At 39.0% G+C, this 26273-nt stretch overlaps 1 protein-coding gene across 7 annotated transcripts in view; it reads left to right on the top strand.

Moving 5' to 3' along the window:
- The window catches only part of LOC309608508 (uncharacterized protein), a gene marked incomplete at its 5' end in the record, with an annotated part of 555765 nt that overhangs the window by 7257 nt on the left and 522235 nt on the right, over positions 1-26273 (top strand). Inside the window, one exon of one of the 7 annotated variants that reach the window (XR_014232924.1) lies at positions 18359-26259. The exons of the other annotated variants lie outside the window; for them this stretch is intronic. Of the gene's footprint in view, positions 1-18358; positions 26260-26273 lie in introns of those variants that run through there. 7 annotated transcript variants of the gene reach the window in all.

Below are 26273 nucleotides of genomic sequence, written 5' to 3'. Positions count from 1 at the left end.
GGTTTACCAAAGGAATTACTGCGGGATTTCTGTGATCAGGGGGTGATCCCATGAATGGCTAGCTGGAAGGATTTGTTCTTGGCTTCTAAGATGCAGGAGCTGGACTCAGCTATTATTTGGTCCTGTACAGTGGAGCCAGTCACCAAACTTCTAGACACTGTGGGCAAAGTCATGGTACACTAACGGCATTCTCAGAGCACTTCACAGCTCAGCTGGGTTTGCTGCAGGCATTCCTGAATGAATGGGGTGAACACTGGGAGGAGGAAGAGGAGTGGGATGTTGTGATTTATAAGGAAAATATATATTTGGTCATCCAGATGGCCAGAACCCTTGGAATTTCCTAAATGTTCAGAGTGATAAAGGTGTCTCTTGTTGTGTTAATGAGGTGACTTTTAGAAGTAGGATGGGGGTGGGTTGCCAGGAGAACCAACTCTGTGATTAGAGGGTTGGAACTTTCAGTCCCAGCCCCTGATTTTCAGGAAGAGGGGAGAGGAGCCTGAGATTGACTCAGTTGCCATTGGCCAGTGATTTAGTCAATTGTAGGTATGTAATGAAGCCTCTATAAAAACCCAGAAGGACAGCTTTTGGTCCCATTTTTGGAGAGCTTCCACCTGGAGAGCGACAGTGCTTCCTCATGCTCACATGAGGGCCCCATGCTCTAAGAGGACAGAAGTGCCTTTGTTCGGTACCTCGCCGTATGTCTTTTCGTCTGGCTGTTAATTTGTATCCTTTAATATCCTTTTATAATAAATCAGTAATCTGGTGAGTACATGGGTTTTCCTGAGTTCTGTGAGTCTTTCTAGCAGATCAGTTGGACCCGAGGAGGATGTCCTGGGAACCTCTGATTTGTAGCCGGTTGGTCAGAAGCACAGATAACAACCTGGGCTTGCGACTGGCGTCTGAAGTGAAGGGTGGTCTTGTGAGACTGAGCCCTTTACCTGGGTAGCTAGTGTCAGAACTGAGCTGATTTCTCAGACACCCTGCTGGTGTCTAAGAATTTCTTGTTGGTGTGGGGAAGCCTCCACACACACACATGTTGTAATCGATTCTGGGAACCCTTTTCAAGGAGGAACAGAGTAGTATCAGAGAAAATACCAGGTGGACGGCATCTCAGTGTCTGTGTCTTTTCAAGGCTAAGTGTACAATCATCCTCAAAGTTTTTCAGGAAATAGGCACGCACAAGGGTGCTGAAAGACCTTTTTTTAATTCCATCACCAAGTTTGACTTCCTAGTGATGATGGTGTGTTGAATAAACCCTTTCACGTACCAACTCCTTGCCTCAGGACATGCAGCAGGCTGATACTGACCTCATTCACTTGTTTAATGAAGCCACCTTGTAATCCAGAGGTTCCTGAAAATGAAGGACAGTGAGACCCAGGCTTGATGTCCTTGTGCAATGAAGTAAAGCATGGAAATAGAAGACTCTCCTCCTACTCTGCCCATGTCGTGTGGCCAAAAATTTCCCCACAATGTCTTCACAGCCATGGGCCTCCAGGAGAGCCCCAGAAAGGCCTTGTTCGTTCCCCTTCTGAACCATGTCATTTTTGAAGTGCAGGAACAGCAAAGTTCTTGCTGTGATTAATTGCTTAGTCCCTCATTCCAAGCAATCTGTGTTTGCTGGAGAATGGTGAGGCCGAGGTGTCACTGTATGAGGCTTTCAAGGGAGATATACTCCCTACATGGCCAGGTGTAGAGCACAGCTGCAGAGGTAGATGGCTGGGTAGATAGATGTTCCCAGGCAAGAACAGCCAAATAATAGCCTTGCTGCACTGTAACACTTGAACCTCATCTCCTACCCCAGCATTAATGCAGCCCTCTCCATTCTGGCCACTACTTTGGCCACTATACCTGTCCATGTCCTGCCTGGAGGGTGGAGAATATCAGAATCTGCAGGAAGCACTCTGGAAGGAAGCAAGAGCTTGCCTGGGCTGCCGCTGACGTGTATTCCTCAGTACAGCTGATATGCATGAGGTCTTAGATGACTTTGACCCATATTCACACTGACCGTGGTTGGAATGTTTTCTGAGTTGCTGAGTATACGGGTACTTGGAACTTGCCCCAGGGCAAATGTGTCTGCTGAACATGTTTTTGGGATTTGCTGTCTGTTTTATAAGATTGTTTTAGGGAATTCCCTGGTGGTCCAGTGGTTAGGACTCCATGCTTTCACTGCTGTGGCCAGGGTTCAATCCCTATTCGGGGAACTAAGATCCCACAAGCTGCGCAGTGCGGTCAAAAAAATAAAGTTTTAAAAAGGCTTTCCAGTAAATGGAGTTTGTACTTGTACTAGGGGAAGTAGTTTTACCAAGGAAATGGCAATTCCTCGGTTCTTGTCCTCCCGAAGAAAAGAATGCAATCGAGAGACGTCGAGCAGTTTTTAAGCAACAAGAGTTTTATTAAGCAAAATGAAAGTATGTTCCCGGGAAAGGAGAGCAGGCTGTCTGGAAACCAGAAGCAGCCTCGCAATGGGAATAGGGTTGGGTTTTTTAGGGTGGTGGTCCCTCCCTGTGTCCTGTGTTATTTGACAAGTTGATTGACTGACAGCTTTAGCTTATATAACTTTTCTCCTGTGCGCAGGCGCTTACCCAAGTGAAACCCACGGGGTTGGGGGTGTGTGCAAAACTGCAATGTTAATTTATTACAAATATGGCATCATGAACCCCAGGTTACTTTGTGCTACTTTTTAGTTTTTGGTGCACCTGCGCCAACCTGTGCTGCTGGTTTTATCTTGCTTGATCCTGATGAGGCTGGAAACTTAGCGGTCCTTGACTACAAAACGGAGGATCTCTGGGTGTGTTCCGATCACCAGTGTCCAGGTGGGGGGAGGGAACGATGACCCTGTCCAGGACGGGGTGGGGACCTGCTCATGTCTGACTAACTACTTAACAATAGATCCTGCAAACCTTTAGTGCAGTCAGGTTGAGAGACAATAGCATAAGAGGCAGGCAGGGATGTTCAATACATTTGAAATCCAATCACTGTGGTTCAGTAAAAAAAACAGAGTTGTGTGCAGATCTCTTAAATGCAAGTGGCCTTTTAAATTTTCTTTACCTCCTGTTATTAGAACATGAAACTTTGCAGAGAAACCTTGGGTAGAAACTCAGGCACACTTGTTAAAAAGGCAACAGTATCTAGTATAGAATCATTAGTACAGTCAAGGAATCCTTTTTATGGAACCTGAGACAGGGGAGAGGGAGGAATAATGAGACCTTTAGGGAGAAGGGAAGAGATAGAGAAAAAAGAAGGGCATGCCTGTGGCGTGGCAAGGAGTGGGCAGACACATTCAGTCATTGCTTCTGGTTCTCTGGCAGAAACACAGGCTGTTGAGTCCTCTCTGGGTTCACCCCCGCCCCCTGGCAGTGTGATGTTGGTCTGAGTTACTTAATCTCTTAATCTCCTTTCCTCTGTGAAATGGGGTTTAAAAGCTTTCTCTATTTCCCTAAACATTGTTGGTAGGGTGAATTTAGATAGGGGATGTGAAAAATAATTTGTAAATTATAAGACTGTATATGTGTTTAACTACCCTGGTGCTGAAAGGTTTGTAACGAGACCATTGTTTGTTGATTAATTTATTTAGCAAACGCTTATGAACACATAACGATCATGGCTCTTATTTGTTGGACATATTTTTTTGTGCCAAACCCTGTGCTAAGTAGGCCCTGTGGGCAATAAGACATGCCCTGCCCTCAAAAAACTCTATCCTGGGACGACTCTTTGCTCTAGCCTCTGATAGCTCAGTGCTGCCGCCTGGGATGAATTCACCTGACTGGACCATGTATCCTAGCTTGGGACTGCCTTTCCCTCTGGAGAGTTGGACCTGGTTTACTCTCACCTCTGTGCTCATTTGAGCCTGGGAATGAGGGCTTTTCCTCAGTGTGGGCTGGCAGAACTCTGGCAGAGACGGACAAGAGTGTCCTTTATGATGGCTGTGTTGAACCAACTGTAGAATGAATTTACCTCAGAAGGTCAGGCTTTCTGCTGGAGGAAGGGGTGATAGAGATGTAGGGGGAATTTGTGGGAAGGAGTAGAGTGTTGGTTGGGATCCCAGAACAAGGTTGGTGCTCCTGCACCAGTGGACAGGGTCACTTCTGAAAAAGTAAAGGGACAAAGATACATGGGATGGCCTTTAGCTCCAGTGAGAGTACTCATGATATCTTGGCTGGCTTAATACTTAAATACCTCGGAATTCTATGACCTACTGTGTCCTCTCATTGATTCCTTACAAGACAAAGTTCCCATGAGGTGGGGAAATGACTCTAACAGGAGACCATATGTTATTGTCAAAAGACAGTTTTATCATGTTCCCAATACTTAATGTCTGTGAATCTGGGCAAGTCATTTGCCTTCTCTAAACCTCAGTTTCCCTTGTGGTAAAATAAGGGTGAAAAATGTCAACTTCCAAGGGCTGTTAGGACTAAAAGGAATAATCTATATCAGGAATCAGCAAACTTTCCTTGTAAAGGGCGTCATAGTGAATACGTTAGACTTTTTGGCCATAGAATCTCAGCCACAACTATTCATCTCATTCGTTTTAGTGCAAAAGCAGCCATAGATAACACAAAAATGAATGGGTGTGGCTCTGCTCCTATAAGCTATTTACCAAAACAGACAGTGGCTAGAATTGACCCATGGGCCATGGTCTGCCAACCCCTGGTCTAGATGAGGTCCTTAACCTATCACAGAATCCATCTTCAATTAGTCTCTGTAATAATGTATTGAATAATTAAGTGTGTGCCAGGTGGATGTTCTAAGAGCTTTTTAAAAAGTTAATTAATAATTAATTAATTTTTGGCTATGTTGGGTCTCCGTTGCTGCGCTCAGGCTTTCTCTAGTTGCAGCAAGCGGGGGCTACTCTTCGTTGTGGTGTGCAGGATTCTCACTGTGGTGGCTTCTCTTGTTGTGGAGCACGGGCTCTAGGCACGCAGGCTTCAGTAGTTGTGGCACATGGGCTCTAGAGCGCAGGCTCAGTAGTTGTGGTGCACAGGCTTAGTTGCTCCGCGGCATGTGGGATCTTTCCAGACCAGGGCTCGAACCCGTGTCCCCTGCATTGGCAGGCGGATTCTTAACCACTGCACCACCAGGGAAGCCCTGAAGACTGGTTTTAGAATTCTTTTGTCTTTTCGCTCCTTTTCCCCATTCCTTTCTCTCCCCTTCTCTTTTTAAATTGAAGTATAGTTGATTTACAATGTTGTGCTAATTTCTGCTGTACAGCAAAGTGATTCAGTTATACATATATATACATTCTTTTTAAAATATGTATATATTTATATTTATTTATTTATTTGTTTATTTATTTTATTTTTGGCTGCGTGGGGTCTACATTGCTGTGCTCGGGCTTTCTCTAGTTGCGGCAAGCAGGGACTATTCTTTGTTGCGGTGCACGGGCTTCTCATTGTGGTGGCTTCTCTTGTTGCAGAGCATGGGCTCTAGGTGTGTGGGCTTCACTAGTTGCAGCACACGGGATCAGTAGTTGTGGCTCACGGGCTCTAGAGCGCAGGCTCAGTAGTTGTGGTGCATGGGCTTAGTTGCTCTGTGGCATGTGGGATCTTCCTGGACCAGGGCTTGAACCTGTGTCTCCTGCATTGGCAGGTGGATTCTTAACCACTGTGCCACCAGAGAAGTCCCTATATATACATTCTTTTTTTTTAATGTTCTTTTCCAGCATTGTTTATCATAAGATACTGAATATAATTCTCTGTGCTATACAGTAGGACCTTGTTGTTTATCTATTCCATATATAATAGCTTACATCTGCTAACCCCAACCTCCCACTCCATTTCCCACCCAACTCCCTCCCCCTTGGCAACCACAAGTCTGTTCTTTATGTCCGTGAGTCTGTTTCTGTTTCGTAAATATGTTCCTTTGTGTCATATTTTATTTTCTTTTTTTTTTCTTTTTTTTTTTTTTTTTAAGATTTTTAGAAATTTCATGTAATGTCTGAAACATTTATATTAACATATTTCCATACAAATACAAATATAAGATTTTTAGAAATTTCATGTAATGTCTGAAACATTTATATTAACATATTTCCATACATATTTCCATACAAATACAAATATAAGATTTTTAGAAATTTCATGTAATGTCTGAAACATTTATATTAACATATTTCCATACAAATAACCCAATGAAAGTTTAGTATTAGTTGTTTTGTTTGTTTTTTTATACTGCAGGTTCTTATTAGGCATCAGTTTTATACACATCAGTGTATACATGTCAATCCCAATCGCCCAATTCAGCACACCACCATCCCCACCTCACCGCAGTTTTCCCCCCTTGGTGTCCATGTGTCCATTCTCTACATCTGTGTCTCAACTTCTGCCCTGCAAACTGGCTCATCTGTACCATTTTTCTAGGTTCCGCATACATGCATTAATATACGATATTTGTTTTTCTCTTTCTGACTTACTTCACTCTGTATGACAGTCTCTAGATCCATCCACATCTCAACAAATGACTCAATTTCGTTCCTTTTTATGGCTGAGTAATATTCCATTGTATATATGTACCACAACTTCTTTATCCATTCGTCTGTTGATGGGCATTTAGGTTGCTTTCATGACCTGGCTATTGTAAATAGTGCTGCAATGAACATTCGGGTGCATGTGTCTTTTTGAATTACGGTTTTCTCTGGGTATATGCCCAGTAGTGGGATTGCTGGGTCATATGGTAATTCTATTTTTAGTTTTTTAAGGAACCTCCATATTGTTCTCCATAGTGGCTGTATCAATTTACATTCCCACCAACAGTGCAAGAGGTTTCCCTTTTCACCACACCCTCTCCAGCATTTGTTGTTTGTAGATTTTCTGATGATGCCCATTCTAACAGGAGTGAGGTGATACCTCATTGTAGTTTTGATTTGCATTTCTCTAATAATTAGTGATGTTGAGCATCTTTTCATGTGCTTCGTGGCCGTCTGTATGTCTTCTTTGGAGAAATGTCTATTTAGGTCTTCTGCCCATTTTTGGATTGGGGTGTTTGTTTCTTTGATATTGAGCTGAATGAGCTGTTTATATATTTTGGAGATTAATCCTTTGTCCATTGATTCATTTGCAAATATTTTCTCCCATTCTGAGGGTTGTCTTTTCGTCTTGTTTATGGTTTCCTTTGCTGTGCAAAAGCTTTGAAGTTTCATTAGGTCCCACTTGTTTATTTTTGTTTTTATTTCCATTACTCTAGGAGGTGGATCCAAAAAGATCTTGCTGTGATTTATGTCAAAGAGGGTTCTTCCTATGTTTTCCTCTAAGAGTTTTATAGTGTCCAGTCTTATATTTAGGTCTCTAATCCATTTTGAGTTTATTTTTGTGTATGGTGTTAGGGAGTATTTTAATTTCATTCTTTTACATGTAGCTGTCCAGTTTTCCCAGCACCACTTATTGAAGAGACTGTCTTTTCTCCATTGTATATCTTTGCCTCCTTTGTCATAGATTAGTTGACCATAGGTGCGTGGGTTCATCTCTGGGCTTTCTATCTTGTTCCATTGATCTATGTTTCTTTTTTTGTGCCAGTACCATATTGTCTTGATTACTGTAGCTTTGTAGTATAGTCTGAAGTCAGGGAGTCTGATTCCTCCAGCTCCATTTTTTTGCCTCAAGACTGCTTTGGCTATTCGGGGTCTTTTGTGTCTCCATACAAATTTTAAGATGATTTGTTCTAGCTCCATAAAAAATGCCATTGGTAATTTGATAGGGATTGCATTGAATCTGTAGATTGCTTTGGGTAGTATACTCATTTTCACAATGTTGATTCTTCCAATCCAAGAACATGGTATATCTCTCCATCTGTTGGTATCATCTTTAATTTCTTTCATCAGTGTCTTATAGTCTTCTGCATACAGGTCTTTCGTCTCCCTAGGTAGGTTTATTCCTAGGTATTTTATTCTTTTTGTTGCAATGGTAAATGGGAGTGTTTCCATAATTTCTCTTTCAGATTTTTCATCATTAGTGTATAGGAATGCAAGAGATTTCTGTGCATTAATTTTGTATCCTGCAACTTTACCATATTCATTAATTAGCTCTAGCAGTTTTCTGGTGGCAGTTTTAGGATTCTCTATGTATAGTATCATGTCATCCGCAAACAGTGACAGTTTTACTTCTTCTTTTCCAATTTGTATTCCTTTTATTTCTTTTTCTTCTCTGATTGCCGTGGCTAGGACTTCCAGAACTATGTTGAATAATAGTGGTGAGAGTGGACATCCTTGTCTCGTTCCTGATCTTAGAGGAAATGCTTTCAGTTTTTCACCATTGAGAATGATGTTTGCTGTGGGTTTGTCATATATGGCCTTTATTATGTTGAGGTAGGTTCCTTCTATGCCCACTTTCTGGAGAGTTTTTATCAGAAATGGGTGTTGAATTTTGTCAAAAGCTTTTTCTGCATCTATTGAGATGATCATATGGTTTTTATTCTTCAATTTGTTAATATGGTGTATCACATTGATTGATTTGCATATATTGAAGAATCCTTGCATCCCTGGGATAAATCCCACTTGATCGTGATGTATGATCCTTTTAATGTGTTGCTGGATTCTGTTTGCTAGTATTTTGTTGAGGATTTTTGCATCTATATTCATCAGTGATATTGGTCTGTAATTTTCTTTTTTTGTAGTGTCTTTGTCTGGTTTTGGTATCAGGGTGATGGTGGCCTCATAGAATGAGTTTGGGAGTGTTCCTTCCTCTGCAATTTTTTGGAAGAGTTTGAGAAGGATGGGTGTTAGCTCTTCTCTAAATGTTTGATAGAATTCACCTGTGAAGCCATCTGGTCCTGGACTTTTGTTTGTTGGAAGATTTTTAATCACAGTTTCAATTTCATTACTTGTGATTGGTCTGTTCATATTTTCTGTTTCTTCCTGATTCAGTCTGGGAAGGTTATACCTTTCTAAGAATTTGTCCATTTCTTCCAGGTTGTCCATTTTATTGGCATAAAGTTGCTTGTAGTAGTCTCTTAGGATGCTTTGTATTTCTGCGGTGTCTGTTGTAACTTCTCCTTTTTCATTTCTGATTTTATTGATTTGAGTCCTCTCCCGCTTTTTCTTGATGAGTCTGGCTAATGGCTTATCAATTTTGTTTATCTTCTCAAAGAACCAACTTTTAGTTTTATTGATCTTTGCTATTGTTTTCTTTGTTTCTATTTCATTTATTTCTGCTCTGATCTTTATGATTTCTTTCCTTCTGCTAACTTTGGGTTTTGTTTGTTCTTCTTTCTCTAGTTTCTTTAGGTGTAAGGTTAGATTGTTTACTTGAGATTTTTCTTGTTTCTTTAGGTAGGCTTGTATAGCTATAAACTTCCCTCTTAGAACCGCTTTTGCTGCATCCCATAGGTTTTGGGTCGTCGTGTTTTCATTGTCATTTGTCTCTAGGTATTTTTTAATTTCCTGTTTGATTTCTTCAGTGATCTCTTGGTTATTTAGTAACGTATTGTTTAGCCTCCATGTGTTTGTCCTTTTTATGTTTTTTTCCTTGTAATTCATTTCTAATCTCATAGCGTTGTGATCAGAAAAGATGCTTATTATGATTTCAATTTTCTTAAATTTACTGAGGCTTGATTTGTGACCCAAGATGTGATCTATCCTGGAGAATGTTCCGTGCGCACTTGAGAAGAATGTGTAATCTGCTGTTTTTGGATGGAATGTTCTATATATATCAATTAAATCTATCTGGTCTATTGTGTCATTTAAAGCTTCTGTTTCCTTATTTATTTTCATTTTGGATGATCTGTCCATTGGTGTAAGTGAGGTGTTAAAGTCCCCCACTATTATTGTGTTACTGTCGATTTCCTCTTTTATAGCTGTTAGCAGTTGCCTTATGTATTGAGGTGCTCCTATGTTGGGTGCATATATATTTATAATTGTTATATCTTCTTCTTGGATTGATCCCTGGATCATTATGTAGTGTCCTTCCTTGTCTCTTGTAACATTCTTTATTTTAAAGTCTACTTTATCTGATATGAGTATTGCTACTCCAGCTTTCTTTTGATTTCCATTTGCATGGAATATCTTTTTCCATCCCCTCACTTTCAGTCTGTATGTGTCCCTAGGTCTAAAGTGGGTCTCTTGTAGACAGCATATATATGGGTCTTGTTTTTGTATCCATTCAGCCAGTCTATGTCTTTTGGTTGGGGCATTTAATCCATTCACGTTTAAGGTAATTATCGATATGTATGTTCCTATGACCATTTTCTTAATTGTTTTGGGTTTGTTTTTGTAGGTCCTTTTCTTCTCTTGTGTTTCCCACTTAGAGAAGTTCCTTTAGCATTTGTTGTAGAGCTGGTTTGGTGGTGCTGAATTCTCTTAGCTTTTGCTTGTCTGCAAAGCTTTTGATTTCTCCATCAAATCTAAATGAGATCCTTGCCGGGTAGAGTAATCTTGGTTGTAGGTTCTTCCCTTTCATCACTTTAAGTATATCATGCCACTCCCTTCTGGCTTGTAGAGTTTCTGCTGAGAAATCAGCTGTTAACCTTATGGGAGTTCCCTTGTATGTTATTTGTCGTTTTTCCCTTGCTGCTTTCAATAATTTTTCTTTGTCTTTAATTTTTGCCACTTTGATTACTATGTGTCTCGGCGTGTTTCTCCTTGGGTTTATCCTGTATGGGACTCTCTGCGCTTCCTGGACTTGGGTGGCTATTTCCTTTCCCATGTTAGGGAAGTTTTCGACTATAATCTCTTCAAATATTTTCTCTGGTCCTTTCTCTCTCTCTTCTCCTTCTGGGACCCCTATAATGCAAATGTTGTTGCGTTTAATGTTGTCCCAGAGGTCTCTTAGGCTGTCTTCATTTCTTTTCATTCTTTTTTCTTTAGTCTGTTCCGCAGCAGTGAATTCCACCATTCTGTCTTCCAGGTCACTTATCCGTTCTTCTGCCTCAGTTATTCTGCTATTGATTCCTTCTAGTGTAGTTTTCATTTCAGTTATTGTATTGGTCATCTCTGTTTGTTTGTTCTTTAATTCTTCTAGGTCTTTGTTAATCATTTCTTGCATCTTCTCAATCTTTGCCTCCATTCTTATTCCGAGGTCCTGGATCATCTTCACTATCATTATTCTGAATTCTTTTTCTGGAAGGTTGCCTATCTCCACTTCATTTAGTTGTTTTTCTGGGGTTTTTTCTTGTTCCTTCATCTGGTACATAGCCCTCTGCCTTTTCATCTTCTCTGTCTTTCTGTAACTGTGGTTTTTGGTCCACAGGCTGCAGGATTATAGTTTTTCTTGCTTCTGTTGTCTGCCCTCTGGTGGTTGAGGCTATCTAAGAGGCTTGATGGGAGGCTCTTGTGTCATATTTTAGATTCCACATATAAGTGATATCATATGGTATTTGTCTTTCTCTTTCTGACTTACTTCACTTAGTATGGTAATCTCTCGTTGCATCCATGTTGCTGCAAATGGCATTATTTCACTCTTTTTTATTGCTGAGTAGTATTCCATTGTATATATGTACCACATCTTCTTTGTGCATTCATCTGTCGATGGACATTTAGGTTGTTTCCATGTCTTGGCTATAGTGAATAGTGCCGCTATGAACATAGGGGTGCATGTATCTTTTTTTTTTTTTAATAGATCTTTACTGGAGTATAATTGCTTCACAATACTGTGTTAGTTTCTGTTGCACAACAAAGTGAATCAGCCATATGCATACACATGTCCCCATATTCCCTCCCTCTTGAGCCTCCCTCCCATCCCCCCTATCCCACCCCTCTAGGTCATCACAAAGCACTGAGCCAACCTCCCTGTGCTATGCTGCTGCTTCCCACTAGCCAAACACCTGGCATTCAGTATTGTATATATGTCAATGCTACTCTCACTTCGCCCCAGCTTCACCCTCCCACCCCATGTCCTCAAGTCCATTTTCTATGTCTACCTCTTTATTCCTGCCCTGCGATTAGGTTCATCAGTGCCTTTTTTTTTTTTTAGATTACATATATATGTGTTAGGATATGGTATTTGTTTTTCTCTTTCTGACTTACTTCACTCTGTATGACAGACTCTAGGTTCATACACTTCACTACAAATAACTCAATTTCGTTTCTTTTTATGGCTGAGTAATATTCCATTGTATATATGTGCCACATCTTCTTTAGCCATTCATCTGTCTATGGACATTTAGGTTGCTGCCATGTCCTGGCTATTGTAAATAGTGCTGCAATGAACATTGTGGTACATGTCTCTTTTTGAATTATGGTTTTCTCAGGGTATATGCCTGTTAGTGGGATTCCTGGGTCATATGGTAGTTATATTTCTAGTTTTTTAAGGAACCTCCATACTGTTCTCCATAGTGGCTGTATCAATTTACATTCCCACCAACAGTGCAGGAGGGTTCCCTTTTCACCACACCCTTTCCAGCATTTATTGTTTGTAGATTTTTTGATAATGGCCATTCTGACCAGTGTGAGGTGATACCTCATTGTAGTTTTGATTTGTATTTCTCTATTAATTAGTAATGTTGAGCATCTTTTCATGTGCCTCTTGGCCATCTGTATGTCTTCCTTGGTGAAATGTCTATTTAGGTCTTCTGCCCATTTTCTAACTGGATTGTTTGTTTTTTTGATATTGAGCTCCATGAGCTGTTTGTATATTTTGCAGATTAGTCCTTTGTCTGTTGTTTCATTTGCAAATACTTTCTCCAATTCTGAGTTGTCTTTTTGTCTTGTTTATGGTTTCCTTTGCTATGCAAAAGCTTTTAAGTTTATTTAAGTCCCATTTGTTTATTTTTGTTTTTATTTCCATTCCTCTAGGAGGTGGGTCATAAAAGATCTTGCTGTGGTTTATGTCAAAGAGCGTTTTTCCTCTAAGAGTTTTATAGTGTCTGGTCTTACATTTAAGTCTTTAATCCATTTGGAGTTTATTTTTGTGTATGGTGTTAGGGAGTGTTCTAATTTCATTCTTTTACATGTAGCTGTCCAGTTTTCCCAGCACCACTTATTGAAGAGGCTGTCCTTTTTCCATTGTATGTTCTTGCCTCCTGTGTCATAAATTAGGTGCCCATATGTGCGTGGGTTTATCTCTGGGCATTCTGTCCTGTACCATTGATCTATGTTTCTGTTTTTGTGCCAGTACCATACTGTGTTGATTACTGTAGCTTTATGGTATAGTTTGAATTTGGGGAGCCTGATTCCTCCAACTCTGTTTTTCTTTCTCAAGATTGCTTTGCCTATTCGGGAAATTTTGTGTTTCCATACGAATTGTAAAATTTTTTGTTCCAATTCTCTGAAGAATGCCATTGGTAGTTTGATAGGGATTGCATTGAATCTGTAGATTGCTTTGAGTAGTATGGTCATTTTCACAATATTGATTCTTCCAATCGAAGAACATGGTATATTTCTCCATCTGTTTATGTCATCTTTGATTTCTTTCATCAGTGTTTTATAGTTTTCTGAGTACAAGTCTTTTGACTCCTTAGGCAGGTTTATTACTAGGTATTTTATTCTTTTTGTTGCAGTGGTAAATGGGAGTGTTTCCTTAATTTCTCTTTCTGATTTTTTGTTGTTGGTGTATAGGAATGCCAGAGATTTCTGTGCATTGGTTTTGTATCCTGCAACATTACCAAATTCATTGATTAGTTCTAGTAGTTTTCTGGTGGCATCTTTAGGATTTTCTATGTATAGTATCATGTCATCGGCAAAGTGACAGTTTTACTTCTTGTTTTCCAATTTGTATTCCTTTTATTTCTTTTTCTTCTCTGATTGCTGTGGCTAGGACTTCCAAAACTATGTTGAATAATAGTGGTGAGAGTGGACATCCTGGTCTTGCTCCTGATTTTAGTGGAAATACTTTTAGTTTTTCACCATTGAGTGTGATTATTGCTGTGGGTTTGTCATATATAGCCATTATTATGTTGAGGTAGGTTCCCTCTATGCCCATTTTCTGGAGAGTTTTTGTCATAAATGGGTGTTGAATTTTGTCAAAAGCTTTTTCTGCATCTATTGAGATGATCATATGGTTTTTATTCCTTAATTTGTTAATATAGTGTATCACATTGATTGATTTGCATATATTGAAGAATCCTTGCATCCCTGGGATAAATCCCACTTGATCATGGTGTTAGATCCTTCTAATGTGCTGTTGGATTCTGTTTGCTAGTATTTTGTTCAGGATTTTTGCATCTATGTTCATCAGTGATGTTGGTCTATAGTTTTCTTTTTTTGTGATATCTTTTTCTGGTTTTGGTATCAGGGTGATGGTGGCTTTGTAGAATGAATTTGGGAGTGTTTCTCCCTCTGCAGTTTTTTGGAAGAGTTTGAGAAGGATCGGTATTAGCTCTTCTCTAAATGTTTGATAGAATTCACCTGTGAAGCCATCTGGTCCTGGACTTTGGTTTGTTGGAAGATTTTAAATTACAGTTTCAGTTTCATTACTTGTGAATAGATCTGTTTATATTTTCTAATTCTTCCTGGTTTGGTCTTGGAAAGTTGTACCTTTCCAAGAATTTGTCCATTTCTCCATGGTTGTGCATTTTATTGGCATATAATTGTTTGTAGTAGTCTCTTATAATCCTTTGTATTTCTGCAGTGTCAGTTTTGATTTCTCCTTTTTCGTTTCTAACTTTATTGATATGCATCCTCTCCCATTTTTTCTTGATTAGTCTGGCTAAGGGTTTATCAATTTTGTTTATCTTCTCAAAGAACCAGCTTTTAGTTTTATTGATCTTTGCTATTGTTTTCTTCGTTTCTATTTCATTTATTTCTGCTCTGATCTTTATGATTTCTTTATTTCTACTGACTTTGAGTTTTCTTTGTTCTTCTTTCTCTAGTGGTTTTAAGTGTAGGGTTAGATTGTTTATTTGAGATTTTTCTTGTTTCTTGAGGTGAGATTATATTGCCATAAACTTCCCTCTTAGAACTGCTTTTGCTGCATCCCATAGGTTTTGGGTTGTCGTGTTTTCATTGTCATTTGTTTCTATGTATTTTTTAATTTCTTCTTTGATTTCTTCAGTGATCTGGTTATTTAGTAGTGCACTGTTTAGCCCCCATGTATTTGTGTTTTTTACAGTTTTTTTTCCTGTAATTGATTTCCAATCTCATAATGTTTTGGTCAGAAAAGATGCTTGATACAATTTCAATTTTCTTAAATTTTCTGAGGCTTTATTTGTGACCCAAGATGTGATCTATCCTGGAGAATGTTCCATGTGCACTTGAGAAGAAAGTGTATTCTGCCACTTTTGGGTGGAATGTTCTATAAATATCAATTAGATCTATCTCGTCTATTGTGTCATTTAAAGCTTGTGTTTCCTTAATTTTTTTCTGTTTGGATGATCTGTCCATTGGTGTGAGTGAGGTGTTAAAGTCGCCTGCCATTATTGTGTTACTGTCGATTTCTCCTTTCATGGTTGTTAGCATTTGCCTTATATATTGAGGTGCTCCTATGTTGGGTGCATAAACATTTATAATTGTTATATCTTCTTCTTGGATTGATTCCCTTGATCATTATGTAGTGTCCTTCCTTATCCCTTGTAACAGTCTTTAAAGTCTATTTCATCTGATATGAGTATTGCTACTCCAGCTTTCTTTTGATTTCCATTTGCATGGAATATCTTTTTCCATCCCTTCACTTTCAGTCTATATGTGTTCCTAGGTCTGAAGTGGGTCTCTTGTAGACAGCATATATACGGGTCTTGTTTTTGTATCCATTCAGCTAGTGTGTGTCTTTTGGTTGGGGCATTTAATCCATTTACATTCAAGGTGTTTATTGATATGTATGTTCCTATTACCATTTTCTTAATTGTTTTGGGTTTGTTTTTGTGGGTCTTTTTCTTCTCTTGTGTTTCCCGCCTAGAGAAGTTTCTTTAGCATTTGTTGTAAAGCTGGTTTGGTGGTGCTGAATTCTGTTAGCTTTTGCTTGTCTGAAAACCTTTTGACTTCTCCATTGAATCTGAATGAGACCCTTGCTGGGTAGAGTAATCTTGGTTGTAGATTTTTCTCTTTCATCACATGAAGTATATCCTGCCACTCCCTTCTGGCCTGCAGAGTTTCTGATGAAAAATCAGCTGATAACCTTATGGGGATTCCTTTGTATGTTATTTTTTGTTTTCCTTTGCTGCTTTTAATATTTTTTCTTTGAACTTAATTTTTGTTAGTTTGATTAATATATGTCTTGGTGTGTTTTTCCTGGAGTTCATCCTGTATGGGACTCTCTGTGCTTCCTGGACTTGGGTGACTATTTCCTTTCTCATGTTAGGGCAGTTTTTGACTATAATCTCTTCAAATATTTTCTTAGACCCTTTCTTTTTCTCTTCTTCTTCTGGGACCCCTATAATTCGAATGTTGGTGCGTTTAGTGTTGTCCCAGAGGTCTCTGAGATTGTCTTCAATTCTTTTCATTCTTTTTTCTTTATTCTGTTCCTCGGCAGTTATTTCCACCATTTTGTCTTCCAGCTCACTTATTCGTTCTTCTGTCGATGGACATTTAGGTTGTTTCCATGTCTTGGCTATTGTGAATAGTGCTGCTATGAACATAGGAGTGCATGTATCTTTTTGAATTAGAGTTTTGTCTGGATATATGCCCAGGAGAAGGATTGCTGGATCATATGGTAATTCTATTTTTGGTTTTCTGAGGAACCTCCATACTGTTTTCCATAATAGCTGTACCCACTTACATTCTTGCCAACAGTGTAGGAGGGTTCCCTTTTCTCCATGTCCTCTCCAGCATTTGTTATTTGTAGAGTTTTTAATGATGGCCATTCTGGCTGGTGTGAGACCATTCCTTTGTCTTTTCTCTACTTTCTGAGGGTTTGCCTCAATGTTATCTTCCAACCCTTCTAGTTAGCTTTTAACGTCTGCTATCAGGTTTTTAATTTTCAAGAGTTGTTTCTTCTGAATCCCACCTACCTTTTTAAAAAATTTGTCACAGGACTTCCTGGTGGTCCAGTGGTTAAGAATCCCCCTTCCAGTGCAGGGGATGTGGGTTCTATCCCTGGTCGGGGAACTAAGATCCCACATGCCGCAGGGCAACTAAGCCCATGCGCGCTGCAACTACTGAGCCTGCGTGCCACAGCTAGAGAGCCCGAGCACTCTGGAGCCCGCACACTGCAGCAAAAGATTCCCTCATGCCGCAATGAAGATCTGATGCAGCCAAATAAGTAAATAAATACATTTTTAAAAATTTATTTATTTTATTTATTTACTTGTGGCTGCATTGGGTCTTCGTCACTGTGCGCAGGCTTTCTCTAGTTGTGGCGAGCTGGGTCTACTCTTCGTTGTGGTGCATGGGCTTCTCATTGCGGTGGCTTCTCTTGTTGCGGAGCATGGGCTCTAGGCGCACAGGCTTCAGTAGTTGTGACGCATGGGCTCAGTAGTTGTGGCTCACAGGCTCTAGAGCGCAGGCTCAGTAGTTGTGGCACACGGGCTTAGTTGCTCCATGGCATGTGGGCTCTTCCCGGACCAGGGCTCAAACCCATGTCCCCTGCATTGACAGGTAGATTCTTAACCACTGCACCACCAGGGAAGTCCCAATAAATACATATTTTTAAAAAATTGTTGCTCTTTAGTAGAAGCAATATTTTCTTTTATTTCTCTGAGGATATTAATCAAAATTTACTTTTTTGTTTAAAATTTTCTGTTCCATGCATAGTTTCCATTTCTTTCAATTCACTTTCTCCTGTTAATTTGTTTTGTTCTTTATCCTTATATTCCAGCTAATAGATGTCAATTGGCAGGCTATTAGATATATAAATCTGTCGTCAATGGGAGAGGTCAGAGGATACAAATTTTATCAACCTCATATAGCTGTTGTGAATATTAGCCCAGAGCCAGGAATATAATTAGACTTCAAATGTTAGATGTTACTTTTATTTTACTATTTAGTGACTGCATACAGCACATAGATGAACATAAGTAACTTAACCAGTCCTCGGTCCTCTATTGTTATCAGCACTGGGCCTTTTTTCCTCAGTTTTTACTATAAACAGGAATGAACACCTTTTTGAAAACAGCTTTAGTCATATATTTTAAAACTTTTATTATGGAAAATTTCAATCATATACAAAACTATAGAAAATGATATAATGAACTCCTGTGTACCCATCACCTAGTTTCAGTAATTACCCCTTTATGGTCAGTCATCCAAACATGTTCATGTTTAATGGAAAGTTTTGTTTTATTGATAGTAAATAGTCATCCCTTGGTATCCATGGGAGATTGGTTCCAGGACCTCCACAGATACCAAAATCTGCAAAGGATCAAGTACCTTTTAAAAAATGATGTAGTATTTGCATATAACTTACATACATCTTCCTGTATGTATACTTTAAATTATCCCTAGATTACTTATAATACCTAACACAATGTAAATGCTGTGTAAATAGTTGTAAATACATTTGCCCCTTGAACAACATGAGTTTGAACTGCAGGGGTATACTTATATTTGAATTTTTTTCAATAGTAAATACTACGGTACCGCACAATTCACAGTTGGTTGAATCCATAGCTGGGGACGTCAAATATGCAATAATCATGGATGTGGAGGGCCAACTGTAAGTTATACAGTACTCAAATTTTCCACTGCTCGGAGGGTTGGCACCCCTAACCCTAGGGTTGTTGGAGGGTCAGCTGTTCTATGTAAATCATTAATAGCACATGTCAAATTCAAGTTTGCTTTTTGGAACTTTCTGGAATTTTGTTTTTCCTGAATATTTTTGATCTGAGATTGGTGAAATCCGAAGGATGTTGGAACCTGCAGGTATGGAGAGCTGACTGTATATAGATTTTATACCAGTGCTGTCCAATAGAAACATAATGTAAACCACAAATGCAAGCCACAGTTATAATTAAAAATGTTACTTAAATGTGATTTAAAATTTTCTAGTAGCTACATTTGAAAAAGAAAAGAAATAGGTGAAATTAATTTTAATGATATATATATTTTTTCCAGTATATCTAAAATATTATTGCAATATATAACCAGTATGCAAGTTATTAATGACATATTTTACCTTTTCTTTTTGGTATCAAGTCTTCAAAATCTAGTATGTAGGGACTTCCATGGTGGTCCAGTGGTTAAGACTCTCCGCTCCCAATGCAGGGGGCCAGGGTTCAACCTCTGGCCAGGGAACTAGATCCTGCATGCTACAACAAAGATCCTGTGCGTGGCAATGAAGGTCCTGCGTACCACAACTAAGACCCAGTGCAACCAAATAAATAAATATTTTTTTAAAAATCTAGTGTGTGTTATACATTTATAGCACACTTAAATGGGACTATGTGCCTAGTGGCTTCCATATGAGAAAATGTAAACATACCCACCAAATATGATTATTTTGAAGCAAGTTTTAGACATTGTATCAATATATCCATAAACACTTCAGTATGTATCACTAATAATAATGTTCACATTAAAAAATTTCCTTAGTATGAATTTCTGGAAGTTAGAAATTGTTGGGTTGCTCATTTAAAGTCTTGCAGCATATTACCAATAATTTTCCAGAATGTTGACACCAATTTACACCCCATCAGGAGTGCTTGATGGAGCCCACATCACCCCATGGAGTGTGTTTTTATCCCTGACCATGGTTCTGAAATCCAGAGAAAAGCAATGTGACTTTCCCCCTGAAGAAAGGTCAAGTTCTAAGATGATTCAGAGGTGAGTTTTAGGCAGACAAGAACAAAGGAGCAAAATCAGGGGCCTCTTGGAATATCACTTTTTTTTTTTTTTTTAAGGAAAGAATAGGGCAAAGGACAAAAGGTAGAGGGGTGGTAAGAATAACAACAGACAGACAGACTCTGGGTAAAGATGTATGATAGAACCCAAACATATAATTGTATTCTTTCCTGACACTCCAGTAAAAGTAAAATAAGGCTCTGCTTAGATACTTGGCAATCCTCGTTTATCATCTCATTTTTAAGCGTGGGTGGGATAAAAAGGTGATGTAAGTTCTGAGTTGTTGACTCAAGCTTCACTATCGGATGATCTGACTGTGGAACTCCAAATGTCAGCACATTTTGTCCTTTCTCCTGGGCTGTTTGGGTTCCCCATAATAGAAAACTCATCTAAAGGCCTGTTTGGAGGGAGAGTTAGCCAGAACCTGAGGGTTGATGGGGTTAGTGGGCTTGAGGTCTAAACACTGAATATGCTCTGGTTCTCTAAATCCTGCTGTTTTGGGTATGACACCTCCAACCTCAACTGTGACTTGTGCTTTCAAGTCCTCTGCTTGAGTTGGGGAGAGGTAGTCATCCATTAGCAAAGAGTGGGAGAAGGGATTAGGGAGCTACTAATTCTTAAACAACTTTAAACTGTTTTAATCTTTTAATCATCCTTATTTTATACCCACCAACCCAGCTTCCAGCTGTACATGATACCATGAACTTCTGAGCTTTCTGAAGATGCTGCTGTTTAAAATGGTTGATTCTCAATTTCCTCATTGATTTAGGATTAGGCTTTCTTGGTTTGCTAAGCCATTAACCCTGGTCCATCAGCTTTTTATGTGTCAAATATGTTGTTGCCATTTTCTTCTGTCCTGTTCTCCCATGCTTGTGGATTTGTGCTGGTACAAGCAGACTTTTTAAAAGCAGTCTGGATCCTAACCTCCTCCTTATTAAACTCTCTCCCTCTGATGCATTCACTGCTCAGTTAATGGCAACCCCATATTTCCAGTTGCTCAGGCAAAAATTTTAGAATAATCCTAGACTCCTCCCCTCTCTCACCCCACATACACACATCAGCAAATCTTGTGGGCTCTATTTTCAAATACATGCAGGATCTAACGGTTGCTCAGAGCCTCTAGCACTACCACCCTGGTCTATACTACCAGCATCTTTTGTCTGGGTGATTCTAATAGGCTACCAGTTGTTTTTCTTGTTTCTGCCCTTGCCCCTTTCACTTTATTTTTGTCACTGCAGCTAGAGAGTAAACCCTCTAAACCAGAAGCCAGATAGATGTCCCTCCTTTGTTCAGAACCCCCTAATGACTCTATCTTGCACAGTCTACTTCCTGCTAACTCTCTGACCTCATTTCCCACATCTTCTAGTTTTTCATTCGGCTCCAATCACTTTGGCCTCCTCTCTGTACCTTGTGCTCCTACCTCAGGGCCTTTGCATATGCCGTTTCCTTTCCTTAGAATAGTCTTCTAACAAATATTCAAATGGCTGACACCTTCACTTTCTTCAAGTCTTTGTTCAAATGTCACCTTATCAGAAAAGACTTTGCTGACTTACTTGTATGAAGTAGCAATCCCTGCACTCCCTATCCCCTTTACTATGCTTCATTTTTCTCTGGATTAGTTGCGACCCCCTATACAATATGTATTTAGTTTCTTAGTGTCAGTTTCCTCCACAGATGTCAGTTCATGATGGCAAGGACTTTGTCTATTTTGTTTATTAGTGTAGCCACAACACCAAGAACAGGATCTGGCTCACAGGACACTCACAATATTAGCTGAATGAATGAATGAATGAATATATTAAAAGAAACTGAGGAATAGAGAGCCTAAGAAGTTTAGACCAAAGTCACTCAGCAACAAATAGCAGAACTGGGATTCAAACCAGGTTTGTGTGATGTCAGAGCCTGAGTTATTAATCATTTTGTTTGATATTTGGGAAGAATTTTTAATGAGATGTGAAAGTGCTAATGGTATAATGCTATGAAAGAAGTAGATATAAAGATGTAACTCCAGCATGATCTTAACTATGTGAAAACGTATAGAGATAAAGATTCAGAAAGATATCAAATATAAAGCAGTGAGTTTCTGAGTGCTTTTAAAGTATATTTTGAAACCCTCTTATTGTAGAAAATTGTGAAATACACAAAGCAGACAGAAACTATAGCAAACTTCCATGTACCCATCACCCCAGCCTCAAGGACCATCAAACCATGGACTAGTCCTGTCCCATCTGTATTCTCCCTTCCATGTTATTTTGAATCAATTCACAGATGTGATGGTCAGTTTTATGTGTCACCTTGGCTAGGCTACAATCCTCCATTATTCATTGATCTAATGTGATTAAAACCATAATCAGTCATTTTTAAGTAAGGGAAATTATCCTACGTAATCTAGGTGAGGCTGCCCTGTGGGTTTCAGACTTGCCTCACTAGCCCCAACAATCACATAAGCCAATTTCTTGCAAAAACAATTTCTTATGAAATTGAAATTATATGTATCAATGTATCTCCTATTGGTTCTATTTCTCGGATTAAATCCTGACTGCTATACTACACATACATCATTTCATCTGAAATAGTTGAGCAAGTTTCTAAACAGTAAGGATTCTTGAAAAAAAATCCACAATACCATTATCTTACCTAAACAAAAATTAACAGCAATTCATTGATAATATCAAATGTTTAAATTCCGAATTGTCTCATTATTTTATAAAATTAAAAAAAACCTTTTCTTTGGCCATGCCACATGGCATGCGGGATCTTAGTTCCCTGGCCAGAAATCGAACCCGTGCTCCCTGCAGTGGAAGCAGAGTCTTAACCACTGGACCACCAGGGAAGTCCCTGAAAATGTTTTTGAACTGTGAGTTTTTTTCAGCATTTTAGTTATGGAGAAAAAAAAAGCACAACCAGGAAGGATTTTCTCCATGGCTCCAGCAGGGGGCAGTAGTGTCTCATGTTTCAAGAGGAAAGTAACGTATCATTTCTCTCCCAACCTCAGTCTCGCAGCCCAGGGTTTACTTAGCACATGATACACTTTTGGTAAATGTATGATGAGTGAATAAATAAATGGGTGAAGGAAATACTTTTTTATACTTTTATTCATTGGCTATACTCTGTGCCAGGTACTAGCTGAGTGCTAAATTTTCTCTTTTAAAAAAATTTACCATGAGGTACCTATTATCCCCATTATACATGAAGAAATCTAAGGGTCAAAGAGATTGAAAGACTTTGTGAAGATCATAGAGGTAGCAAGTAGCAAATCCTTGAGTTACCCCAGATCTATAATTTTATTTTTAAATGCCATATAGGACATACAGAAAGTATATGAATGGTTGAAAAAAGGGAACACCTGTAACTATACCCAGTTATAGAACATACTGTCACCCCAGAAGTCTTGTTGTTATGGACTGAATGCTTGTGTGCCGCCAATATTCATATGCTGAAAGCATACCCCTAATGTGGTAGTGTTTGGGTATGGGGCCTTTGGGAGGTAATTAGGTTAGATGAGGTTATGAGGGGGGTCCACTAATCATGACGGGATTAGTGCCCTTATAAAAAGAGAGCGCTCACTCTCCCTTTCTGCATAAGCAAAGAGGAAAGGTCAGTGGGAAGGTAGCTGTATACAAACCAGAGAGCTCTCACCAGGACCTGAATTGGCCAGCACCTTGATCCTGGACTTCCCAGCTTCCAGCACAGTGAGAAAATAAATTTCCGTTGTTTAAGCAACCCAGTCTATGGTAGTTTATTATGGCAGCCCTAGCTGACTAAGACATCTGTTATCTCTTTCCGAACACAACCTCTATCTTCCCCCAAATTTAAGAGTAATAATTTCCTTACTTTTCCTTAGAGTTTACCTTCTTTGTTTAGTTTTACCTGTTTTTGAACTTTATATAAATGGAATTATTCCATCTATCTACTTACCTACTTTATGACTTGCTTTTTAAGCTCAACATTATGTTTGTAAGATCCATGCACATTGAGCATATATTTGTAGTTCTTTCGTTTTTATGCTGTATGGTATTTTCTAGTACAAATATATTACTATTTATTCTTCCATTTTATGGAATGGGCATCTTGGTTGCTGGTAAGAACATTCTTAGGCATGTATCCTAATGTACATTAGAACACACATCTCAAAGGTATATACCTTGGCCTGGAATATCTGGGCTATCTGGTATGCATATCTTCAACATTATTAGACAATAGCACAGGTTCCCAGAGTGGTAGACTAACTTACATTCCCACCTGCTGTAAGAGAGTTCCATTTTTCTATACTTTCACTAACACTTGGTATTGTCAGGCTTTTATATTTTGCCAGACTAATGGGTATATTGTGCTATCTTGTTATAGTTTTAATTTGCATTGCCCTTATCTATTTAATGAGATTGAGCACCTTTTTATATTTATTGGACATTTAGATTTCTTCTTTTGTTAAATGTCTTTTCAAGCCTTTTGCCCACTGAGAAAAACTGGATCATCTGCCTTCTTCTCCCTGATTTGTAGTTCTTCATACAATCTGGTCCTTTATCAGTTATATATGTTGCAAATACCTTCTTCCACTCTATGGCTTGTCTTTTTACTCTTTTAATGGTGTTTTTTGATGAACAGAAGTTCTTAATCTAATGTAATCAACCATACCCAGTATTCTCTTATGGTTAATGCTTTTTATGTAGTGTTTGAGAAACCCTTCCCTTATTCAAGATCTTAAATTTTTTTCCTCCATTCTATCCTAAAACCTTTGTAGGTTTATCTTTCACACTTATGTCTTTCACACTTACTACCTGGGAATGATTTTTGAAAATGTAAGAGAAAAGGGTTGAATTTCCTTTCTTCTCCATATGGAAATCCAATTGTCCCACATTTTTCACTACTGCTGTGATGTGACATCTCTGTCATAAATCATGCAATTGTATGTGAATGGGTATGTTGGACTACAAAATTCTAAAGTCGAACTCCTAAGTGCCACGATACTGCCTTTGTCTGTGAAAGGAAATATGATGGACATAATGCATTTTAGACTTAACTAGAATCTCAACTCACAATCTCCATCTCCAAAAATGCTTCCAGCTGGCGGTGCTGCCATGTTATTTTACCTCTGAGCCCATGTTTTTCTTGCATGGTTATTGTAAGGAATAGGCACAATTTGTGACACCTAATCACTTTATCATTACTACATATTTCAAGTGTAAGCACTTGCTCTGTTTGGAGCCTTGGGGCTTGGAGTTCTGTAGTTGTATTAATTTTCTATGGCTGTGTTACAAGTGGCCACAAACTTAGTGGCCTACAACAGCACCCATTTCTGACCTTGCAACTCTGGAGTTCAGAAGTATGGGTGGGTTCTCTGCTTAGGGGCTCACAGGCTGAAATGAACATGTCAGCTGGGTCAGTCTCTTATTTGGAGGCTCTGGGGAGACTTGCTTCCAAGTTCATTTAGGTTGTTGACTGAACCCTGTTCTTTGCAGTTGAAGGACTGAGGTCCCTCTTCCTGCGGGCTGTCAGCCAGGGGTTGCTCTTAGTTCCTAGGGGCTGCTCTCAGGCCCTTTCTACCTAGCTTTCTCCATCTTCAAGTTAGCAATAGTCAAATCCTCCTCATGCTTTGAATATGACTTCCTTTTCTGGAGAAAATACTCTGCTTTTAAAGAGCTCATGTGATACAATTAGGCCTACCTGGATAATCTCTCCATTTTAAGGTCAACTGATTAATATCTGCACATCCCTTGTGCCATGTAATGATGTAATCTCAGGAGTAACACCAGAGGGTGAAGGTGATGGGGACCATGTTAGACTTTTGCCTACCGCAGTAGTACCAGATACATTACTTATCCTGCAGATTTCTAGATGGTCTGTCTGAAAAGAATTCTTTGATATATGTCAGAAAACTCAAAATACTTCATCAGTTCATTCCAAATTCCCAAATTGGCTAGAAATGTTGACTACAACTCGCCTTCATGGAGCTTTGACCCTCTTTCCTGCACAGACATATCTTTTTATTTGCAAACTCTTGGTGACTTGGATGCCATTTTATCTGATATCTCTAGAGCTTATTGCCCACCCCTCAGTCATTTATGGAACCATCAATCAACAAATATGTTGAGTATATAATACAGTCATAGCACTTATCCAAATCTAAGATCACACTTGGCAAGGTGTCAGGCCCATAGTAGGTATTTCTTAAATATCTGTTGAATGAATGTGTGAGTGATGAATTGCCCTTATGTAGCCTACTGTGTATTTTAGAATAAGCCATATGCACACACAAAGATAAGCAACAATATAAGAATTTATGTAGTTAGTTTTTTAAAAGTAGTCCAAGAGATAGATCATTGTGTGTGTGTGTGTGTGCGTGCACATTTGTGTGCAAGGAATGCTTTGTGGAAGAAGTAGAGCTAGGATTGGGCCTTTAGAAATATGATTATTTGGATGGGTGGGAGGATGACCCACAGTCTAGGTAGGAAGAACTGTGTGAACAAAGGTGCACTTTGGGATGGGAGCAGCCATTCTGGGTGGGAATCAAGATCTGAGTGGCAGGTTGTAGCCTCACAGAAGCTTTGCAATGTCAAAAAAAGTAAAGAAATGTTTGACTCAGTTATCTCAAGGAAACAAAGATTTATTAAAGTGAAGCACTTTGAACTCTCTGGAATAAAGGTGATATTAATGCATGACTTTCTTAATGCACTAGGAACGTTTCCTTAAGAAAATTGTT

Source organism: Balaenoptera borealis (assembly GCF_965194805.1).
Source record: "Balaenoptera borealis genome assembly, chromosome: 12".
Lineage (NCBI taxonomy): Eukaryota > Metazoa > Chordata > Mammalia > Artiodactyla > Balaenopteridae > Balaenoptera > Balaenoptera borealis.
The sequence above is the reverse complement of the archived record's forward strand: the minus strand, read 5'-3'. Positions and strand labels throughout refer to the sequence as shown.